This window comes from Pseudorca crassidens, chromosome 20 (genome assembly GCF_039906515.1).
Source record: "Pseudorca crassidens isolate mPseCra1 chromosome 20, mPseCra1.hap1, whole genome shotgun sequence".
Lineage (NCBI taxonomy): Eukaryota > Metazoa > Chordata > Mammalia > Artiodactyla > Delphinidae > Pseudorca > Pseudorca crassidens.
The window spans coordinates 49,438,117-49,461,457 of NC_090315.1; the positions used below are offsets into that span (position 1 = coordinate 49,438,117).

The window sequence follows — 23,341 nt, forward strand, 5'->3', positions numbered from 1 at the left end:
CATCAACATTTAGATCATTTTTAATCTTTGCTCTTACAATGCTATAACAGATATCCATCTCTATATGCAACTAAGAACATGTGCGGATAGGATATCTTCCTAGAACTTACTAGGTCAAATTGTGTGTGCATGTGCAATTTGAAGATATTACCAAGTCTCTTTTCATAGAGGCTGTATGGATTTCCAGCCACATTGGCAGTGGCTGGAGAATCCTTGTTCCCCACACACTTGCCAAGATAGTATCAAGCTTTTTGATCTTTGCCAATCTGATAGGTGAAAAATGATATCTCAGTGTGGTTTTAGTTTGCATTTCTTTTATTAAGAGTGAAGGTCTGAGAAAATAAGTGTTGGTTAGAATGTGGAGAAATTGGAACACTTGTGTACTGTTGGTGGGAATGTAAAATGGTACAGCCGCTGTGGAAAACATTACGGTGGCTCCTCAAAAAAGTTAAAGACAGAATTATCATATGATCCAGGAATTTCACTTTTGGAATATATCCAAAAGAATTGAAAACAGGAACTCAAAGAGATATTTGTAAACCCATGTTCATAGCATCATTGTTCACAATAGCCAAAAGATGGAAGCAACCCAAGTGTCCATCAATGGATGAATGGATAAAATGTGATATATACATACAATAGAATATTATTCAGCCTAAAAAAAGAAGGAAATCCTGACACATGCCACAACATGGATGAACACTGAGAACATTATGCTAAGTGAAATAAGCCAGACACAAAAGGACAAATATTGTCTTCATACTTACATGCCTTGATAGTCAAATTCATAGAGACAGAAACTAGACTGCTGGTTGTCAGAGGCTGGGAGGAGAGGAAAATGTGGGGAGTTATCCTTTAATGGTACGTAGTTTCAGTTTGGGAAAACCAAAAAGTTCTGAAGATAAATGGTAGTGTTTGTTGTACAACAATGTGAATGTACTTAGTGTCACGGAACTGTACACTTAAAAATGGTTAAGATGGGGCTTCCCTGGGGCGCAGTGGTTGAGAGTCCGCCTGCCGATGCAGGGGACACGGGTTCGTGCCCCGGTCCGGGAAGATCCCACATGCCGCAGAGCGGCTGGGCCCGTGAGCCATGGCAGCTGAGCCTGCGCTTCCAGAGCCTGTGCTCCGCAACGGGAGAGGCCAGAGCGGTGAGAGGCCCGCGTACAGCAAAAAAAAAAAAAAAAAAAAAAAAAAAAAATGGTTAAGATGGTAAGTTTTATGTGTATTTTAGCACAATTTTTTAAAAAAGAGTGAAGCGGACTTCCCTGGTGGTCCAGTGGTCAAGACTATGCACTTCCACTGTAGGGGGCACAGGTACCAGGGAAACTAAGATCTTGCATGCCACGAGGTGTGGCCAAAAACAACAAAACATAAACAAGAGTGAAGCTTTGCATCTTTTCATGTCACAGCCATTTGTGTTTCCTTCTCTGTGAACTGTCCGTTTATATTCTTTTCACATTTCCTGTTGTTCCTTGGTCATCTTCTTACTGATTTACAGAGCACTTTGTATTAGCCTTTTACCCTGATATAAATTGCAAAATTTTCATCCATTTTCCTATTGACTTGGTTTTTGTTGTTGTTTTTTTTAAAATAAACTTATTTATTTATTTATTGTTGGGTCTTCGTTGCTGCATACAGGCTTTCTCAAGTTGCGGTGAGCAGGGGCTACTCTTCGTTGCCGTGTGCAGGCTTCTCATTGCGAGGCTTCTCTTGTTGCGGAGCATGAGCTCTAGGCGCTCAGGCCTCAGTGGTTGTGGCTCGCAGGCTGTAGTTGTGGCACACGGGCTTAGTTGCTCCACGGCATGTGGCATCTTCGCGGACCAGGGCTTGAACCCGTGTCCCCTGAATTGGCAAGCAGATTCTTAACCACTGCACCACCAGGGAAGCCCTTGTTGTGGTTTTGGTTTTTAGCTAGGTATGAGGTAGAGATCTGACTAAACTTTTAAAAACCGTTTTATAAATTATAAATTAGGAGTTTGGGATCAACATATACACACTACTGTATATAAAATAGGTAAACAACAAGGACCTACTATGTAACACAGGGAACTATACTCAATATCTTGTAATAACCTATAATGGAAAAGAATCTGAAAAAGAATACATATATATCCATAACAGAATCACTTTGCTGTACAGTTGAAACTAACACAACACAGAACTGTGTACCTTGCTCTGGATCACACAGGCCATTAGGGTGGGAGCTGCCAAATGGGTCAAACAGACAGCCAGGGAGGGAGGGAGCCAGCTCCACTTTGCACCTTGCTACTTAGTAGCTGTCTGCCTCCAAAGCCCGGTGCTCACATCCACCATGTTCACTTCCTGTTCCACTGCTTTCCTTGCTCTGGATGCTCACCAGCAAAGGTAGGCTTTTAAGAGAATGAGGCAAATTCAAGTGCTACCGAGGGGTGATGTTCACCGGTGGCTGTGCGGCTGAGGCGTTGGGAAGAACCTTGTGGAAGAAGGAAAACTCAAGGTAGACTATAGAGAGTCAGGCAGAATTTGGATGGGTGGAGAGGATAGGAAAACACAACCGGCAAGGGAAAATGGGTAAAAACCGATGTGACATGTAACTGGGAGGTAGTCAGGGTGATGATGGGGCTTCCTGTTGGAGTTGAGGGATAAAGAGGGTCTGTCTGTCTTGCCCATGAAAGGACATCTTAATTCTGCCTGGGTAATCTGCTAACAGAGCTTTGGGAGATGGATGTAAATTCAAAAAGGCTAATTACCTTCTGCCTGTGAGGGAATGTTGCCATTGCATGTGACTCCGATACAGAGGCAAAGCCCTTACAGGAAGGGCCTGGCAGCTGGTTTTAGGGGCAGAGCATGGGGTTGCATGTGGATTACTTAGCCCCTCTACGGTCTGTGATGGGGACACACACACACACACACACACACCAAAAAAAAAAAACAGAAAAGCATTCAAGGGTCAACATTAGTTAGGGCCCAATGCCTCTGGTGGCCTCTTGGCTACTTGCCCAAGGACCTAGCAATAACTTGCCCTTTGGCCCTTGGTGGATGGGAGGAAGGCTAGAGCCTGGGGCCCAAGAACTCATAGTGCATACCCACTTTGTCAAAGATAAACAAAGCCAGGCACTAGTTAAAGTAGTAAGGACAGATTTTAACCAGTATACTATCGCAATAGTATATTGCAACTTCAATTTGCACAGAGGTGACTGGGCCTTTTAAAGGGAGAATGAGGCAGTATGGAGGGAGGTGAGCAGGGGCTCCGTTGAGTCAGGGATGTGAAAAATTACAAAGGGTTGGTCAGTGTAAATGCTGATTAGGCCAGCTGTATTCGTTAGCTGGCAATAATTGAAGTTAGGACTCCACCCACCCACAGAGCCTGGGAGACAGAGGTCCTATCCATTCCAATGATTACATTTCAAGGGAATGGCTTTCAGGTCCTTGAGAAAGACACATAATACATATACATCTGATATACACCTCAAAGGGACAGGAAGAAGTCACAGTTGTAAGCCCTTTTTAGTATAGGCTCTAAGAAAGGGGTGGTGGTGGGGAGCTTATTACAGGTGTTGTCTAGAACAAACAGTAAATTCTGGAGCTTTCTCTGGCAGGCAGTTTAAAGGGGGTTAGGGTCAAACTAGGGATGTGGCCTTGAGGTGTTAGAAACTATATTATTGGGTTTAAGTCTTTTAATGTGGGCGGAGGAGAGTGGATAAAATTATTTGTGTTGAGAGTGTAGGTTTTGTTTGTGGGTTGTTTTGTTTTTTTTTTTTTGGCCGCCCCTCGTGGCATGCAGGATCTTATTTCCCCAACAGGGATTTAACCCATGCCCCCTGCAGTAGAAGCTCGGAGACTTAACCACTGGACCACCAGGGAAGTCCCAAGAGTGTAGTTTTTATAGGCCAAGATTGAGGCCTATTGGAGAAGAGGGCCCAGAGGAGCCTGGCTAGCGTTTGGTGGAGCAGAGAACATTTGTCATCTCACAGCTGAAAGAATCTGAGATCGTGCCTGAGGGTGAAGGTCACCAAGTTCCCCCTTCTGAGGTTTGTAGTTCCCAGAAAATCATGTGGTAAGTAGGGTCTACCTGGGTAGGTGTGAGAGTCACTCTCTGCTACCTGACAAGTCAGGAATCCACCTCCCCACCTCTCAATCCTCCCGCCTGTTATAGATCATCATACACCCAGAAGCAGAGGATACCACTGAGCTGACCCTATCCTATAGGTTTGAGATTTCAACCCCTGGCTTGCACCCAGAGCTTGGGGATTAGCACCAGGTATACCCCACCTGTCCCTCTTTGAAACAGAAAACTTTCCCAGCTTTGGAGAGAATGCTAAGGGCTAAGGTCTGGAACACCTTTCAGGCCCATGTAGTATTTTCCTTTTACTGCATGAACTGATTTACTTATTTAAATTAAAAAGAGCATTTCTGTGGTAAACTAGCCTGAGACCCCGCTTTCTATAGCCTGGTTCTTCAGAGGCTAATATTATTCCACAGCCGGCCCATCCTTGAAGGACAATGCCAGAACTCTAGCCAACAAACGCCAATAGCAGCCGTTCTCAAAGTGGTTCCCCAAACCAGCATCGCCTGGGAACTTTTTAGAAACGCAAACTCTCAGGTCCACCCTGGAGTTAAAGAAAGAGCAACTGAGGGTATGGGTCAGCTGTGTTTGAACAAACTCTCCAGGAGAATCTGATAGACGCCAGTTAGAGAACCACTGGTTTACAGGCCTCCCCTCTGCCAGTGGGGATGAAACTTGGAGGGCAACCTGGCGCTTCATTAAGATTGAGGTAGGAGGGCTTCCCTGGTGGCACAGTGGTTGAGAACCCGCCTGCCAATGCAGGGGACACGGGTTCGTGCCCTGGTCCGGGAAGATCCCACATGCCACAGAGTGGCTGGGCCCGTGAGCCATGGCCACTGAGCCTGTGCGTCCGGAGCCTGTGCTCCGCAACGGGAGAGGCCACAACAGTGAGAGGCCCGCGTACGGCAAAAAAACAAAAAAGAAAAAGAAAGAAGATTGAGGTAGGTTTGGAAATTGGGGGAAGCACGTGCTAAGAGAAGACATGGAAAAATATTTAAAATGTGTGCGCTTTGCCCTCAACAGTTGGGAGATAAGGGCACCAACCAGAGAGTGAGACTGGAATGAGAAGGTGCCCCAGGGGGTGAGCGCTCCAGGAAACCCACAGACTCGCGGCCCCTTTTTCCCAAGTCAGGAAAACCACACGCCCACGTGGCTCCTGGTGTTCTCTCTTCTCCCGCCTGTGCGCAGCGGCCCGACCGCAGCTCCAGCTTGCGGAGCCCGGGCACGAAGCCAAGCTAGCCTCAGGTCAAGGCTCTTTGCGAGCGCAAATGGAAACGGTACCCGGGGCGCGGTTCTCGGGCCGGAGGCTTCCCCTCTAGTCCCAATCGGCTGCAGCTGACCACAGCCGTGTCTGAGAGGCATCCTCGGCTACTTTGCATCTCCCTTGAGATCCAGGTATTCAACCCGGGTCCGGGGCATCGCAGACCCCGCATCCTATTTTCACCATCGCGAGCCCGGCCTTCTGGGAGTGGAGATCTCCCATCCCCCTCTCCCCTCTTGCTCGGTAGAATCCCTGAGCCTTGGCGAAACTACAAAGCCCAGAAGCCCTAAGGCTCACGCGCTATCTTCTGGGAGTAGTAGTTCTGGATGCCGGACACTCCTAGCGGCCTGGCGCAGGCTGGACTCCATATCCCAGCATGCCCAGGGGCGTGAAGGAGGAGGTGGGAGGGGACAGACCAGGAGGATGTGAATGGGGAGGGGGCAGTTGCCCCCCCTGCCCCCACCCTTCCCTTCCAGCCGGGCTGGGGTGGGGGGAGGGGCCGGGCTGAGGCGGCGGCGGCGGCGGCTCGGCTGCTCGCTTGGGGAGGGCACGGCGGGCAAGGGCGGGACTGGCCCGCTGCGGGAGGACTGGGGAGCCGCGGAGATAACGGGTCCAGACGCTGGCGGCGGCGGCGGCTTTCTCTGCACTGGCGGAGGCGGCAGCAGGAGCGGCGAGTATGGCCCGCGCGGCGCTCGGCGCTGACTGAGGTGCGCGGGCGGGATGAGGGCGGGCGGGATGTGGGGCGCCCCGGGCCCCTCTCTGCCCCGAACCCCCTCTGCGCGGGCAGCTGGCTCTGCCAGCGGCCCACACCCTCCCGGTCCACCCCGGCAACTTCCCCTGGGTCGGGGCGCTGGGCTCCCCCGTGGGGGCGGGGGTCCGCTTACATTGGCCTCAATCCCCTTTCCCCGCCTTCTGCTTCTGCACCTCCAGCCGCTCCCACGCGTGGCTGTTCCACTCCTTGGTGGCAGCCTCCAGCCCCAGCCCCAGCCCTGGGGAGCGCTCCGTGCCCCAGTCCCGACTTCAGTCCACTGCCTAGTTCGCGCCGCCAACACCCGCGCGCGCTCCTGGCCTGTGCACTACTGAGAGACCCCTGCCCCGCTTCTGTTGGCCGAAGGATGCCTCTGCACCATCAGCACCTCTCTCCTCTTTTCCCTACCTGGCACTGCCCCCAAGCCACCCACAATGGCCCAATTCTCTCTGATGAGACCTAACTGCTTGACCTCCTTCCCACTTTGGAGAAACTGAGGCTTGGCATAAACCAGGAACTTGGCCAAGTCCATGCCCCAGCCCTGTGGGGCTGGTCTGAGCCCATGTCTTGGCATGGAAGAGTCATTTCCTCCCTCCAGTCGTTCCTAGGTGACGGGACCAAACTTTCCAGCTCCCTGCTGCAGCTCTGGGCTGAGCTCACTTTAGTCTTCCCTTTGGCTTTCTCCCACTTCTGTTTCCCCCTTCTCCTTCCTGTATTTCACTTCTCGCCTACTCTGCCTGTAGGGTCACCCACCTATTGCTCGTTTACTCAAGTTAGCCTTTTGATTTTTATTTCTTGCCAACTGCATCCATCTCCCATTTATAAAGCACTGCAGAACAGAGTCTAAGGTGGTGTTGGGGGGAAAGGGGAGAGAGAGGGGCTTGGTGGTGGAAAGGGAGTGGCAGCCTCTTTCAACCAAAGCTGCCGAGGGGGGTTCAGGGCACTCTGGGGTCCCTGGGTGAGTCAATCCTAGCCAGTAACGCACACTCCCATCTTGTCTTTGGGACAGTTGTCTGGAAGCTGGTTGGTCATCCCTTCCTCTTATTAGGCCTGATGGACTCCAGCGTCCCCCTGAGATGAAGGGAACCTCCTACATTGGTGGAGATGGCCGTGTAAGAGGAGTCTGGGAGACCACACCCCTCAGCCTCATCTTGCTTCTGCTGCTAACTTTGGAGGGGCTTGCCGGTTCAGGGAAGGATGCCTGATAGGTGCCCTGAGCTCTTTGTGGAGGAAGATGCAGTGACTGTAGGTGGTAATCTCAAGTTTAGTCGTGGTGTTCAGGATTTGAAAGAAAGAGGGAGCCAGGGCTCAGAGAGGTGGCACAGACTTGCGTATATAATTCAGTTTTTTGTCTTCCTTCGGCAGATTTGCCTATGGGTCACCCCTTCCTAGCCCAGTCTTTCAGTTTCCCAGTGGGAAGTTGGGGGAGGGAGGGAAATCTATGAGCCATCAGGAAGGCAGGCTCTGGGAGTTCCGCTGAGATCCTGAATGAGCAATCTTGATCTGAACCAGATGGTTCTCTGCTTCAGCACCCCTCTCTCATCCCTCCCCCTTGGCTGTGAATAGGACGCCTTTAACCTTGTAACTTGAGAATGGAGGAAGGGAGGCCAGGGGGCCAACTGTCTGTGTGCGTGTTTATGTCTGCATCTGCACTCACGTGCGAGCTTGCCAGGGACCTGAGGGAGTGACCCTGCATGGGAATGCGGTGTTGTGATGTGCTGTGGCATGCTCACAGCTCTCTAGGAACTTTCTGAGCCCAAACCCTAGGTAGTGCCAATTTCCAAGTTGCTAAGAACCACTAGGTATGGCCTCGTGGGCTATTTCCCCATGAGCCAAACCTCTGGGCCTGAAACATGCCTCAGGGTGAGGATCACTCTTCTTCAAAAAACTAACTGCAATTATGAGGAGTCCGAAATAGAAGCAAGGGGGGACCGGTTTCCCAGAACTGGAGTTATCTTTTTCCTCCGGTCATGGCAAGAGAAGATCTGAGGGGTGGAGTCTGGCGAGAGGGATGGGAAGCTGATTCCATTGCTTTGTTCTATACCCCATCCTGCCTTGTGTATTTGTGCACTTGATTTTGACCACCATTAAACTATGGAAGTTCTTCAGACGTGTCCTCATTTATGAAATATCGCCACCGGCTTGGTCCTTGGCGCATAGTAGGTGTTCAGTAATTTGAGTTAAAGTGGAGAGTCTTGCAGTTAAAGGGCAGGATCTCTCATACTTGATCAGACATCAGAATCCCCCTGGAGAGCTGTTCAAAGCACAGCTGGCTGGGCCCCACTCCCAGAGTTTTCTGGTTCAGGCAGTCTGGGTGGGGGCTAGGATTTGATTTGATTTCTGCCCAGTTTCTTGGCCATAACACTTGAGAACCACTGGTTTGGGGCCATGACAGTTGCTTGGGTGATTAATCCAGGCAGATGTAAAGTCTTTTTTTTTTCCTTTTTTAAAATAAATTTATTTATTTATTTATTTGGCTGCATTGGGTCTTCGTTGCTGCACGCGGGCTTTCTCTAGTTGAGGCGAGCAGGGGCAACTCTTCGTTGCGGTGCGCGGGCTTCTCATTGCGGTGGCTTCTTTTGTTGCAGAGCACGGGGTCTAGGCGCGCCGGCTTCAGTAGTTGTGGCGCACGGGCTTCAGTAGTTGTGGCTCGCAGGCTCTAGAGCGCAGGCTCAGTAGTTGTGGCGCACGGGCTTATTTGCCCTGCGGCATGTGGGATCTTCCCGGACCAGGGCTTGCACCCGTGTCCCTTGAACTGGCAGGTGGGTTCTTAACCACTGCGCCACGAGGGAAGTCCCCAGATGTGAAGTCTTAAGAGAGATTTCCTCCTACCTTGCTTCCCCGCTCAGGCTTGTCCTGGCAGCTGCCCTGGATTCGCCTTTTCCTTCCATTCTCATGCTGCCCAGTGTTGGCTAGGTTCATGGTAGGGGTGACTTGTGGGGCCTGAGCTCCCAGTCCCCCTGTAACTACATAGCAGACACTGCCCTATGGCTATTTGAAAGAAGGCCCCACAAAAGCAGGACATTTAGGCCCCAGGGCTTTGGAAAAGAGGTGGCTGCGTGGACTTGGAGAAGCAGACGCCAAACCCGGCACTCATCTGCCCTGTCCCTCAGAACGAGCAGGCTGGGGTGCTGGCCATGCTGCACACTGGACAGGATGCCTGGGAATCTCTGAAATTTAGAAAAACAGGAGGAACCCCTTGCATTGTGCTTTTACTTTGCCAAGCATTTTCCACCTGTTGTTCTTCAGGAGGTTGATAAGGCAGATGTAGACGCAGGCGGGGTTACTGAGAAACAGAGAGATGCACTGTGGGTCACACAGCAGGCCCAGGGCTCCTGATTCCAACCCTCTGATGGAGCATCTGCTAAACCAGTCGCTATGAATAGCTGGAATAACGGCTGCTGTTCCCTGAGTGCTTATTCCTCACCGGTCACCGGGTTAGATGCTCTCACATGTCAGCTTGTCAGATCCTCACAGCAGTGTTGTGGAGTTGGCATTATTGTCACTCTTTCATAGATGAAGCACTGAGCCTTGCAGAACTTATGAGACTTGCCCAAGCTCAGACAGCTGGTAAGTAGAGGATACGGAAGTCAGACTCAGGCCTTACTGACAGCACACCCTGTGCTTTGTGTCACTCACTGCCTGTCTTGCCCGGAAAACCTGTAATTGTCCTCCGGGTTGTCTGCCCCCAGAGCCTGGTGAATTTTACTGAGCCTGGATCTATGCTGGGTGTTGTGGAGGAGAGAATGACCAAGTCACTGTCCGCTGGGAGAGGGATAAGACAAGTACACTAGTGTCCACAGTGGAAGGCAGAAGGGGCAGCCAGTGGTTTGTGGGTTTAAAGGAGGCAGAAGTCACCCACGTAGAGGGTTCAGAAGAGGCCTTTGGGTTGGGCCCTGAAGGGGCAGGTAGAGTTGCAGCAGTGCCTACAGGCTGGAGAGTATGCAGGCCAACAGGTGCAGAGAGAGGCCATCATGGCACTTTTAGGGAGTTTTCCCTTTTGGTTGGAGCATAGGAGAGGTACTTCAAAAACAGTGAGAAGATCCTGTTTGGTTACAAGCAACAGCTTGGCTGATTTTGGCAGGAAAGGACTTCATTGGAGGGCTATGGGAACTCCTAGAATTTGAGGGATGACTCAGGACCCAAGTCCCCTCCAGGGTCTTGGAGTGGGTAAGGCAGGAGCCAAAGTCTAGCCTCTTCAGGGTACCACTGTCGCCAGGATAAATCTGTTCCAGCTGTGCTCTGTAATTTTGTCACCACAGCTTGGGAGTCATATCCCAGGGAGGATATGTCTCTTTGGCCCAGGCTGGGTCATGCTTCTTCCCTGGCCAGGGAAGGGCTGGTGGCATGGTAGGCAGTCCCCCCAGACTGCATCCAAAAGCTGAAGTCCCCAGAAGAAGTGGCAGTGGACTGCAAGAGATCAGTCCAGCAAGGTGCTCAATGAGCACTCGAATCGGCAGACAGCAAAGGGAGGGCTTGGTTCTGAAAGGTTTCTGAGCAGGCAGAGGGCAGGCTGGCAGCAGGGTATAGCTGGGTCATAAGGGGACAAGAAAAGAAAGGAGGGAGGAAACAGAAAACTAGATAGGGTCCAGGTGAGATGTAATGAAGGCTGGAACTTGGCAGTAGAAATGGAAAAGAAGGGACTGATTCTAGAATTGTGAAAGTAGATATTTTCTGGAACAGACACTTGATTGGCTAGGGTTTGACACTTCATTGCTTGGGTGATGAGGTTGGTTCCTTTAGCTGAAATGGGGCAGTCAGGAGGAGAAAGAGTTTGCAGAAGATGATGTGCCTTTGCTTTGGAGGAGCTGCACGCAGGATGCTCACAGCGCCCACGGAACCCTGGTGAGCTCGTTACTCCTGACTCCATGCTGCCTGAGATTTGGGGCCTCAACCCTGAGGAGGTGGGGCCCCAAAGCTTCCGGGGTCCAGTACATCCTGAAAGCAGCTGGGGCTTTGTTGTCCACACTCAACATGCCTACATCTCTTCTGTCTCCGCACTTCCACCTGCGTGACCTTCTTCCTCCTCCTTCCCCTTCCCCACTCTCAGTTCCCATGCCCCAGATTCCCCCACCACGTGTTCCCAATACCTGAGCCCTTACCAACTAAAGGACCTGGCCCAGCTCTCTGGGGACTTAGGTTTTAGATTTTCCTCCCTCTGTGCTCAGGATGGTTGTTAACAAGTCCTCACTAACTATTAGGGCAAACATCTCCAAATGACATTTTGCAAGGAGAGGGTCTGAACTTTGCCTGCCTGGGGACAACAGGCTTTTCCTCCAGTTAGGCCGGGCTCACCAGGGACGCCTGTGTGTTTCCCTAAGCAGCCATTCTAGAGCACTTCTTGGTGCTTATTCATAAATCATTATACAGCATGTTGTCAATCACGCTTTCATGTTGCCATTGCAGATCTCTCCTAAGGCCCCAGGGCATAGGCTGGGCTTTGGGCCACCCCAACTTTCTAGCTGAGAACTGGGGAAGTTTCCTCCTACAGGAACGGGAGGGAGGGGACAGGGTCCTCTCTGGGGTGGGGCAGGAGGGGCAGTGCTGAAGAGTACTTATCTCCACAGATTCTCAGAGAGAAGGTCATCTTCCTGGGTGAAGAGGACTGTTCCCCTCAGTTAGAGCTGTTAGCATTCAAATATATGTGATATTTTGTCACCTATGAATGCAGTGCATTCCACCATGGACAGTAGGGTGAACCAGGGGCAAGAGAAATCTAGAGAAAAATGTCACTTTTCTTTATTTTGATGTCGGTGCTAAATTTGTATTTGTGAAATAATAACATTAAAATGAAACAAACAGTTCTGCTATCAGCTGTTGAAAAACATCCTCAAATGGCTTCTTCCTTCAAGGGGATGTGACTCTGCAAATGAGGAAGTCCAGAGAGGGAAAGAGGTTGACTGACATCACCCCACTGGCTGCTGATGTGGGAGGGGAGCCGGCAGCACAGGGATTTCCTCCCTGGAGGGGCATTGTTCTCTGTCCTGTAGGCCTCTGTTTCTCATCTCTTGCTAGTTTATCACCTTTGCCCATTAGCATCCTTTTTCCTTTTTTCTCCTTCTCTTCCTCTCTAGGATCAGGGAGGGAAACAAACCAGAGGGACACAGAAAGCAGCCCTGCTTCTGTGCAGTTGAGGCATGAGGCCCATCCTGTGCATGAGGCCCATCCTGTGCTCGAGGGAGGGCAGGAGACCCTGAGGTGTTAGGGCATGACCCAGGGACCCCAGAGAGCAGCCCTCACCCTTTCTCTCCACCCTTCCGCTGTAAAGTCCTAGCACAGCAGGCAGGCAACAGCCTCCCAGCTTGAGCAGGTCTGAAGCCTTCTGAGGAAGAAAATCGGCAACAAATGCAAATAGCTAATTGGTCTAGAGGGAACTGTTCTGGTGAGGAAGAATCAACAAGTTGTTAGTGTGGCTGAAGGGAATTCAGAGGGGCTGGAGTGGGTAGTGAGAGGGGAAGTTGAGAGGTGGATTGTAGGAAGAGGTACAAGTGAGGGAACTGAGGGCGGGAGTGGGGATTGCCCCTCCACACTCATGTCACCTCCCACAGCTCCACCCTGCTTCACTCCCACTCCTTCCTTCCTTTTTTTTTTTTTTTTTTGCGGTACATGGGCCTCTCACTGTTGTGGCCTCTCCCGTTGCGGATCACAGGCTCCGGAGGCGCAGGCTCAGCGGCCATGGCTCACGGGCCCAGCCGCTTCGCGGCATGTGGGATCTTCCTGGACCGGGGCACGAACCCGCGTCCCCTGCATCGGCAGGCGGACTCTCAACCACTGCGCCACCAGGGAAGCCCCCTTCCTGTTTTTTTTTATTGAAACGTAATTGACATATAACCTTATGTCAGTTTCCAGTATACAACATAAGATTCCATATTTGTATACACTGTGAAATGTCTACAAATTAGTTAACATCTGTCACCATGCATAGTTACCACCTCCTTCCTTCCTGGTGGGGAGGGTCCCTCTGGGTTTGCAAGGGACTCTCCCCTGACCTGTCAGTGGAGTGCTCTGCAACCCTCATTCTCACCCAAGTTCAGTTGAAAACAAAATACCTCATTTGATACTGATGGTAAACTGGAACCAGAGTCAGGAGGAAACAAAAGTCTCTGGCCCGGTGCTGAGTCCTCTGGCCGAGCAAGTGGAACAGACAGCAGCCGGCGGGACTGAGGCTGTGCGGGAAGGCAGGGGAGGGGCGAGAGCTCCTGAGCTCCCAGTTCCTGTCTCTCTTGGGTTTTCTAGGGAACCATCTGAGTCCGAGGCGGCCACAAGGGAGTTTCCAGGGATTGGCCTTCTCTCTGTTCCATCCTGTCCCAGAGGGCTTTGTATTTCCCTGAACCCACACCTCTGTAGCTTCTGGCTGATTCCTGGGGCCTCCGGCATGGCTCAGGAGGAGACCCCAGGTACCAGGGGTAGAGGGAGATGGGAAAGCCCGAAGGGGGTTTGGAGAGGCATGGGAACCCCGTTCAGGCTCTTCCAGTGTAGGGGAGCCAGTGTTGGCACTTCCTTAGAGAGGAAGATGCTATGAAATGGGAGCAGGGTAAGCAGCTTATGTCAGGGAGGTCCAGCCCAAGGCCACAGTGGCAGCTGATGAATGAAGGGATTTCCTCAGTGCCTGAAAAGCAATTCACGCTGGACCCTAAAGCAGCAGTGGATAAATGTGAGTTCAGATCTCTCAAGTGGCATTTCCTGTGATGAACACAGAAGATACCTCACCCCTCTTTACACCTGGTTGAGATATTTCACAAGGTGTCTTCTTCCACCCATGCTGCCCACCCACTATCCCAGCAGTTCCTGCCCATCCTGGGTCTGTGGGCCTACCCTGCCATTCATCCTGTGCAAAACAGGAAGAGGAGCCAGCAGACCCTCTGTTGTCTGCCACTGTGGCCAGGGTGGGGCCTGGCCTGAATGAGAGCCTCAGGGCAGGGCTATTTGGCTCTTCCAAAGAGGAAGCAGTTTGTTTGGTCAGGGTGCCCCCCGATGATTTTCATAGTCCAGGACCCAGTCTGGCTGGGTGTATACAGGATTCTCACTGTCTTACTTACCTGCAGGGGGTTTGGTGCTGTGTGACCCAGGGCAAGTCGCCGCCTCTCTCTGGGCCCCAGAGCCCTCATCTGTAAATAAAGAATTTAAAGACCTGTTCAGGGATTTGCTCTCAAGTCGTCTGGTAGACCTGACAGAGGAATGCCATATCCTGAGTGAGGAGATAGTGCTGGGGCCCAGGATGCTGCCATGCAGTCCAGACGTCCATGAGAATCGGTTTGACCTTTCTGCTAACCCGCTTGGATGTACTGAACAGCAGCCAGCCTGCTCCGGCATCTCTCTGGAGAACCTGGGCTCCTGCAGCCAAGGGAGCTGTCCCCGTGCCTCTCGTTGTCCTCATCCCCCCTCCCAACCCTCACTCTGCCTCTGTCCTGGGTTCAGGCAGAAAAACCCAACTGGTCTCTCATTGCATTCTTCCCTTCCTATACTGGCCTATACTGGTTAGGCTTTGGAGTGACTGTTTATAGGCTTCCTGTTTCTTTCTGCTCCCAGTCCCCTCACCTCCTTATACCCTAACTCTGCTCTAGCAAGATTTTTTCCCCAAAGCCAGCATGGGAGGTTGGATGACAGGCTGATCATGGGAGACGCCAGATCGGCAGCACAGACTCCTGGCGGGTCTGCAAGGAGTTGAGAACACGCCTGGAAGGGGGCTGGGTAGAGTTTCTTAGTAGAGGAGAGAAGGAAGATGGTGAGGCAAAGGCCACACATAACATGATGCAAAGGCCTGAACTGAATGGGCAGGGACCACTGGCCCCGAGGAGACCAGTTTGAGCAGAGCATAACATTTCATTGCTCAAGAAGGAGAAGCAGGATGGAGAGGTCTGGCCAAGAGATGGGCCCCAAGAACCACCCTGGCAGGGGAGAAGGCCTGGGCTTTCCCAGGGCTGGGCTGGTTGCACACGATTGTGCTGGAAGTATGGGATGGGTGGTTAATGACTGTTTGTTCTCCACAGGCTGTGAGGCTGCCAAGGGTCAGTCTGATAAGAGGGAAGAGATAGGCTTCTTGAGTTTTATCCTGCCGACAGCTGCCTTCTCTCAGCCTGCGCCACAGATACTGACAGGCTATTGTGGCCCTGCTCTATCTTCTCTCCTTTCTGATATACACAGCCCCTGGCTTCAGCCCAGCTGGGCTTCCCCTGCCTGGCCTCCAGCTCCCGTTCCCATCTGTGGTTAGATGAAGTCTAACTGGGGGAGGGTCAGTCCTGGCAAGACTGAGCTGTTCTGAGGCTGACCTGGGAGTGGAATGTACTCCAGGGTGCGGCCAGGGCTCTGGGCTGAGCAATGACTCCCAGACCTGCCTGGTCCATTTTGGTCTCAGGGTTAACCTGCCACTCAGCCAGCCAGACCTGGGACCATGGGGTCTTAAGGGAGTCCCACCTTTGCCCCAGAGCTTTGGGAGGGCTGGGTGTTTTGCTGGGAGGAGTGGAAATGGGGATCTGATGGAACTTGCATTTGGAAAGATAACTTTGGCCTTTCTCTGGAGAATGAATTAGAGGCGTGTCTGGTGAGTAGATCTGGGGCTTTAGCAGTTAAGGGGCTACTGTTGGTGGAGGGTGACAGTTCCTTGGATAGAGTGATGGTGGCAGACGTGGAGGAAGGTAGAAAGCTGAGAGATTTAGGTGGTAAACAGGTGGACTTTATAAGAGGTTGGCTGCAGGAGGTTGAAGGAAGGAAGGGACATAGATGACTCCCAGGTGTCAGGGTTGGCTGGATGATGTCCCTTTCCAGACACTGGGAATACAGAAGGGAGTCCAGTTTGGGGGGCTTAGAGCGTGCATGAGTTTGATTTGGAGCAGGGTGAGTCTGAGGTAATTTTGGGTGCCTCTAAGGTATGTCATCAAAGGGGCGGCTTCCAGAAATGAGTGGGATAGATGTGTCTGGAGTTCAGGGGAGTGTCTGACATCATTTGAAAAGCCAGACATGACTCTTAACAGGTTGAGAAACCGGTTTGGAAAGGGTTCCTCTCAAAATCCATTGCCAGATAAGGAATGGAACCTAGGGTCCTGACTTCCTGTTGCGTTCCATGTCCAGGGTCACCTTTTCTTTCCCTGACCACTTCAGCCGGTTCAGGGCCCAGCCAGGACCCTCCAGTCTTGCTTGTGGTGAGGGGACTCTGGCTATGGGCATTCCTGACCCCACCCAGGTCACCCAGAAAGGCCATGCATGTCAGTGGCTCTCTCACCATCTGTACATCTGGGCAGTGTCCGCGGCTGGAGAAGGGTGTGGGTCCTGGCCAGGAATGAGTCACTGATGGGAATCCCAGAATCACTTCTGTTCCTGTGGGCCCATGGGCCTCTGAGTTGGGTTGACCTATCAAGGACAGGGTTTTAGGGCCAGGTTCAGGGCAACCCTTCTGCACCAGATGGCAAGCGATACTGTAGTGGCTTTTTAAAATTCCTTTAAATGAAATGGAAAATGGTTGTACATGTGTGCAAGATTGTATCAGTTGGACTTCTTCAATTACAACAGCCAAGAATCCAACTCAAAGTGCTTTGATAAAAGGGAATCCGTTGACTCATACCTGAGGGAATGGCTGGCCACATACAGGGAAGATGAGGGACTCAAACAACTCCATCTCACCCCGCCCTTCTCCATGGTGACAGCATTCTCAGTTCCCATGTGGTAGAAGGTGCCTGTCAGCAGTGCAGGCTGACTGTACCTGTCAGCAGTCCTGGGTTCACTTGGAATCAGGGTCCTTGCCCAACCTTGGATCAAGTACGTGGCTGGCTGCATTTGGTGCTCTGATTGGCCAGGCACAGGGATGGAAATTTGGGGAGAGATGACTCCCCAAAGGAAAATGGGGTTGTCATGCATTCTAAAGACTTTGTGTATTGAGGCAGTAGGCAGAGCTAGGTGTGCATGTCAGAATCACCACTGTAGACAAACCTATAAGGATTTATTGCCATGTATTCATTTACCTTGTTAAAAACTGAATGCTAGCATGTAGAATGGGACTTAGAATCTTTGAGTCATTCCATTTACATATCAGGAAGTGGGGTTGAGAAATATGCCTGATCTCCTCAAACCAGTAGGTAGAAGAACTGAGTCCAGAACCCAGGTCATCTGACTTGCAGGCTGAGGCTCTTTCCAGTAGTAAGTGGTGTCTTTTAGGGAGGAGCCCCCGTACCCCGGTTGCCCATCCACAAAGTCATTGATCCCCTGGACTGCAAGACAAAGAATAGACACAGGCAGGTTATGGCAAATAGCCCCTTCCTTGTGGTGGCCTGGGGCCATCTGTCTGAGATGAGGGAGACATTCACTCAGTGTGCGTTCAACCAGGTCCCAGTAAACAGAGGAGGCATTGGCCCAAGTCTGCCCGCTTCTGCCCTGGTGCTGCCTCCATCCCCTCCCCGTCTCCCCTGTCATCTCAACTTCCTAGATGCTCACCCTCCTCTGTGCAGTTTCCTGCTGGGGCCTAGATAAGGATGTAGCTCTAGGGCTGCTGTGCTTTCTGGATTACGTTGTATTTCCTGCTGGGGAGGGTTGTGCCCCTGTGTCTTCTCCCTTGGAAGAGAATGCCCAGGATGGTGGTGCCAGTTTCAGGTACAGAGAGATGAATAGCACAATTTTGGCCTCAGTTCGCGCATCACCTCCAATTTGTAAAGGGTACAGATGTTTGACCCAGCTTGGCAGAGCCAAGAATGGGGTGTTGTAGAAAGAGCTCTGAGGGAATTTCCTGGCGGTCCAGTGGTTAGGGCTCCGCGGTTTCACTGCCAAGGGCCTGGGTTCAGTCCCTTGTTGGGGAACTAAGATCCTGCAAGCTGGGCGGTGCAGCAAAAAAAAAAAAAAAAAAGTGCTCGGGGCTTCGAGCCTCACCTTAGCAGGAGGAGACCTCAAGTTCAGTCTGACACAGGTGTCTTGCCCAGAGTGGGTCACTCCCCTGGGGCCCCTGGTCAGAAAGGGAAAGCTGTCCCCTGAGTGTGACATGTATGTTAATAAGATGCTGGAGGTCCTGGGAGCTTGGGGGTGCTTCTCCCCAGCCCCAAGGTGCTCAGTGAGCAAGGCGGGGCTCTTCTGAGTTTGGGACTGAATTCCTTTTTCATTCTGGCCATCTCCTCATGCATCTTTCCTCCCGCCCTTCATATGCGTGTTGACAACCAGCCTTCTCTCCTGAACTGTTTGCCAACCCAGACTGACCAGAGCGCTGTGTCTGCCCTGCATCCTTGGCTCCCGCAGGCTCCCTGGTCCACCTGCTTCTGCCTGGGTTCATGTTCTCAGAGGTTGGCCAGCTTGGGTCCGGCCTCCTGTTCCCTCAGGCTTAGCCACAGTGCCTACTCTTGTCCCCGACTCCCTCTTCTCGGTGAGGCTGAAATTCACTGGTACCTCGGGTACATAGTGCCTTGAAGCTTATAGTCATTGCTTATTTCATCTTGATGGGGACTGTGAGGTAAGCAGGGCAGCAGACATCATCATGCCCATTTTACAGATGGAGGACCTGAGGCCCAGAGCGGTAAGATTCGCCCAGACATGCAGCTGTCGAATAGCAAAGCCAGTCCTGGAATTGAGGTCATCTGGGTATAGTCCAGAGTTCACTGTAAAATGTTAACTCATAGACACGTGTTGAGGTGGGGCTGCCCCAGTCTCACCAGGCAAGGGGCTTGAAAGGAGGCCCTGGGCCCCACCTCTTGGTGGCCCCCAGGTCACCCTATACAGCCCAAGCCCCAAATAAGCACCATCATGTTGGACATCCCCTTGTAACCCCAGGATACATAATAAAGTTAGCCAAAAGATACCGCTCCCTGGGGACCATGGTGATGGACCCCAGTTGGTGTATTCCTCCCCTCCATGTTCCCCCAAAGTTGACAACAGTAATAGACGTCATGACAAATATTATCTTAGCAGGGAACATATAATGTAGGCCAGGTCCAGGAGGATGAATTGCTCTTTGAGGATGGGACTGGGGAGGGCTCCTTGCTCCCCCACCCTGGCTCCCCTCACCCAGGGGCGAGGGGCAGAGGCAGGGCAAGGGGAAGGCTGCCTTTGCTCTACTCATAGCAGCTGATATTGCCACTTTCCTGAAGGGAAAGCAGATTACCTGCCTAGCAACCTTGGGGATGTTCTTTCCTCCCAGGGGTCCTGCCTGAGTCAGTCACAGCATATTATCAGCTCCTCAGTGACGAGGAAGACGGCTTAGCCAGAGCAAGGGGTGAATGAAAGCAGGTGTGCACTGGCCTCTACAGTTTACCAGCCACCAGCTCTCTGCCTCCTGGAGCTGAATATTAGTGACACAGGGATTAGCGGGGGCACAGGGCAGGGGTGCTTCTTGCGGGATTGGTGCTGGCAGTTGCCCTGTGGCACCAGGCTGGGCACTAGCTCAGGGCCTCTAACTGCACTTCCCAAGGTTTCTGTGGGAAAGATGACTGCAGAGGACACAGGCTGAGCAAAGGGCCCACCTCTGGGCTTCTCTCCACCTCCACTCCCGAGGGAGAGAGGGGACATTGCTCCCTTTAATCTCCTGGTCCAGGCATGGATGCAAACACCTCCTTTGTGTTTTCATTAGCATAGCTGCCACAGTCTGACCTTTCCCAAGGACGAAAGACGTTACTAAGTATAAAAGGAGAACAAAGGAAAGCTAAAGATAGGGTGTATGAAGAGTAAAAACAGTCTGGCTCACAGAGGACAGGTTACTGGTTTGTTTCCAGGGTTTTCGGGGTACTCTCCCCACTGGAGATACCCACCCCTAGGGCCAGCGCACCTCTGTATGCCTTTCTGCCAGAGTCTCTGGTCTCCTAGTGCTGACCTGTCTCCCTAAGGACCCCTGGGACCCATCCTGTCATGAGTCCTCTTTAGGGCAGGTGGGCCACCTCCTCTCTACTCAGGGCTGATTGGCTGTGAGGGAATGTAGCTCCTTCCCGAGGTCGCCCAGGGAATTGGCACCTACATGACTGTACCTATAACAGTGTCACCTTATTTATTTTAAGTAAGCCTTGTAACAGGGCCCCATCTCTTTTTTTCTTTCTTTTTTTTTTTTTTGCGGTACGCAGGCCTCTCACTGTTGTGGTCTCTCCCGTTGTGGAGCACAGGCACCGGACGCGCAGGCTCAGCGGCCGTGGCTCACGGGCCCAGCTGCTCCGTGGCATGTGAGATCTTCCCAGACTGGGGCACGAACCCATGTCCCCTGCATCGGCAGGTGGACTCTCAACCACTGCACCACCAGGGAAGCCCGCCCCATCTCTTGACACAGCACTCAGGCCCCAGCTTAGCCCACAAGCTGCCGTAAAGGGTTGGTGGTTCTCCAGCATCTGATCTTGGCAGGAATTATACAAGTCTCACCACCAGCCTCCCTCTTCCCACTGGGCCACAAGAATAGAAACTGATAAGTTGGCCTGGTTGATGGAAGTTTTCGGGTGGGTTGGGGGGAAAGAGTGTTCTGGTTTAAAAAAAAAAAAAAGTAAAAAGAACACTTTGAAGTCATCTAATCTTGATGAAAGAAGGAGCTAAGCGCCTGACCTCAAAGTGGAGTTTCCAGCCTGCAGCCCCACTTCAGCATCCTGCCTGGCATGTAAGTGGTGCCCAGGACGGTGTCCACGCCCCAAACGGCTGCCTGCTGGCACGCAAGGTGCTCCCATTTCATAACCAGTGTTCAGATGAAGCAGCAAAAAAATCAGAAGAACCGCCGCCTGATAAGGAAATGTGGGGGCAGGGTGGATAGAGTAAGGGAGGTTGTCTGCCGACAGTTACAGCCCACTGTTGCTACCCTGCCGAGGTTGGAGCCCTTTAGAGAAATTCGCCCCAGACAAAGTAGGCCTCTGTGCCTGCAGCCTGGACTGTCACCTTCATGATATTGCCTGGTCCCAGAGGCTCTGGCAGACTTCCCACCTGGGTGGCTTGGCTGGGCCATGAGGATTGAAGAGTTCCAGCCATAGGTTATACCAGCCCAGGGGAAGAGGTTTGCACAGTCCTGGCACTGAGGACACAGAGCCCTGTTCTCACTTGCTCCTTCAAGTGTGACGCTGGCCCTAGTGGAGTGAGTGTGTGCCCCTGACTTCCGCCCCGGGTTGGGGGACGGAAGAACCCCAGAACGGGGGCTGCTGTGCTCCCAGAAGCACTGTTTCTGGACCTTCGCATCCCAGGAGCTCTGCCAGCCTTGTCAGGGGCCAGAGCTTGCCTTGTGTATCAGAGCTTTGGGCCAGGTCCATCCCAGTATGCCCCCCAGGAAGGGCTGGTGTCTGCCCCCTGGTTGCTGAGGGCCTGGAGTCCTACTGGGTCGTGCACATACAATGACTACACAGTCACCGGTCCTGCAGCCCTCCTTTCCAGCGAAGCATCAGTCACCCTGCTTCCCGGGCCCCTTTCCTGCAGGGTCACAGTGCTGGCCACTTAGGTTATGACCTCTTCCCCGGCATTCTCTGCCCCATCCCCCCATCCCACAGAGGATATGGGGATAGATGCCAGAGTTTTAAGTTGAATCCTTCAACTCTGGGCCTGGGCCAAGGCCTGGCTGGAGTTGTGAGCCACAGAGACTATGGCCTGGAAGATTCTAGAGGCACAGCTTCTCCCTTCCCTAGGTGTGTCCTGGCAGGACTTGTATAGACCCTAGCTCAGCCCTTCCCCATCAGCTTTCTTCAGGTGGCCAACCTTCCAGTGCTTACAGTATAGGGAGGAGGACCCTATCCAGAGCCCCGTGCCACAGTGCAGTGCAGGCTTGGGAAGGGGCGAGCCAGGGCAGTGGTGGAAAACAGAAGCACCAGTACTGCCGCTTCCCCAGTGGTGAGGGCGAGAGTGATCAGATTCAGGATTTCTTGAGGTTGCTGTCTAAGAGGGCTGGTTGGGAGTTAGAAAGGGAATGCCCTGCCTCTCTCTGCCATGTGTATGAATCTGCTGTTTTAGGAGAACATTTGCCCTTTGCCCCCAGCCCCTGGAGCTTCCTTCTCAGTCTGCATGCCCTTGCCTGGGAGTATTCCAGGAAGATGTCTGGGTGTATGGAAGAGGTTTTCACAGGCTCGTCCCCTGCCACGTGGGTGTATGGGTTGGGGAGAAGGGGGTTGAAGGTTACCCGGAGAAACCATTTACTCCTTTCTTTTCACCCATTTCTGGCGGGGACAATGGAATGCAATGAGACTCTCTTTTAAACCTTCTATCTATCAAACCTACACTAGTCCTCCCACCCCAGGGTAGAGGGTGTGTGCGTTTGAGGGAGCCAACATTGCGGAGGATTGGAGTAACCCGTGTTTCTGAGGAAGGAGGACTCCCATTGATGAGCGTGAGTTGGACAGGAAGCATGATCCTTCTCCCCAAGGGGTCTGTAAGTTGAGGATTGACTCACCTCGTCCTTCTTGAAGCCCTCGGCTCTGCCCTTCACCCGTGTTCTAGCTGGTGGGTATTGCTCTGGTTATGCCCCTCTGAAGGCCTCTGGGATATGCTGTCACCAGCTCCCTCCTCTTTAGAGGGAGAGGCTGACAGCTGGGACCTGGGTTGCTGGTCTCTGGAGTCAGCTACCCTTGGCATACCCTTGGAAGGGCAGCTCTCCTAGGGGAAGCCTGGCCGGCAAAACCAAGGAGCCCTGGGTGGCGGGCAGACTAGAGGGGCTGGTGGGGCATCCTCAAAACAGAGGAGTCCCATTGCTCTGCTCCTCGACAGAGCAGGAACTGCAAGGCGGGAGAGAGAAGAGCTTTGCTAAGGGGTCAGTGATGCGGCTATACAAGGAGGTAGAGGCCTGGGGCTCTTCCCATGGTGTCTGCCACTCCCTGGTGCGATAAATATTTGCTGAATGAACACATCCTTTGCTTTTCTCTTGAGATTCGAAGCATCCCCTAGGTATCCTGACAAGGTGCAGAAGGAAAAGGAGGGCCCGGCAGCTTTTCTGTGGCTCTTCATTACATCTCTGTTGTGACTGAGATCTGAATCTTAAACCATGAAGAATAGCCAAGGCTCCCACGCTTTGAAAACCTTATCTTTAGAGGAAATCAGAGCAGACTGTAAGCACCATGGTCTCCTGACCCTGAGTGTGGGTGGGCTAGTCAAGTTTAATTGCCTTGGAAGGGAGAGTTGGGCAATAAGGTCTAGACCTCAGCTTCTCCAGACTCCTCTCTGACTTGCCCTAGGCCACCATTTAATTCATCCTGCTCCCTGCCTCCTCCAGAAGTCCTCAAAGCAGCTTAGATTTCTTTCCCAGTCTCCTCCCTTCAGGGTCTTTCGCCTGTCTCCTGCCTCTCTCTCTCTCTCTTATTTTTGGGGGGCTCGAGCTGGGAATCTTAAGCCCTGGACTGCCAGGGAGGTCCATCTCCTGCTTCTATTAATGTCAGAG

At 52.3% G+C, this 23,341-nt stretch overlaps 1 protein-coding gene across 9 annotated transcripts in view; it reads left to right on the forward strand.

Moving 5' to 3' along the window:
• Window positions 1–5,293: 5,293 nt before the first annotated feature.
• The window catches only part of ST3GAL2 (ST3 beta-galactoside alpha-2,3-sialyltransferase 2), a 67,471-nt gene continuing 49,423 nt past the window's right edge, over window positions 5,294–23,341 (forward strand). For 8 of the 9 annotated variants that reach the window (XR_010939337.1, XR_010939341.1, XR_010939343.1 and 5 more), the window contains exon 1: window positions 5,783–6,016. The gene's annotated coding sequence lies outside the window, so the exon portion shown is untranslated. Of the gene's footprint in view, window positions 5,444–5,782; window positions 6,017–23,341 lie in introns of those variants that run through there. The other variant, XM_067721045.1, reaches the window with a different exon arrangement.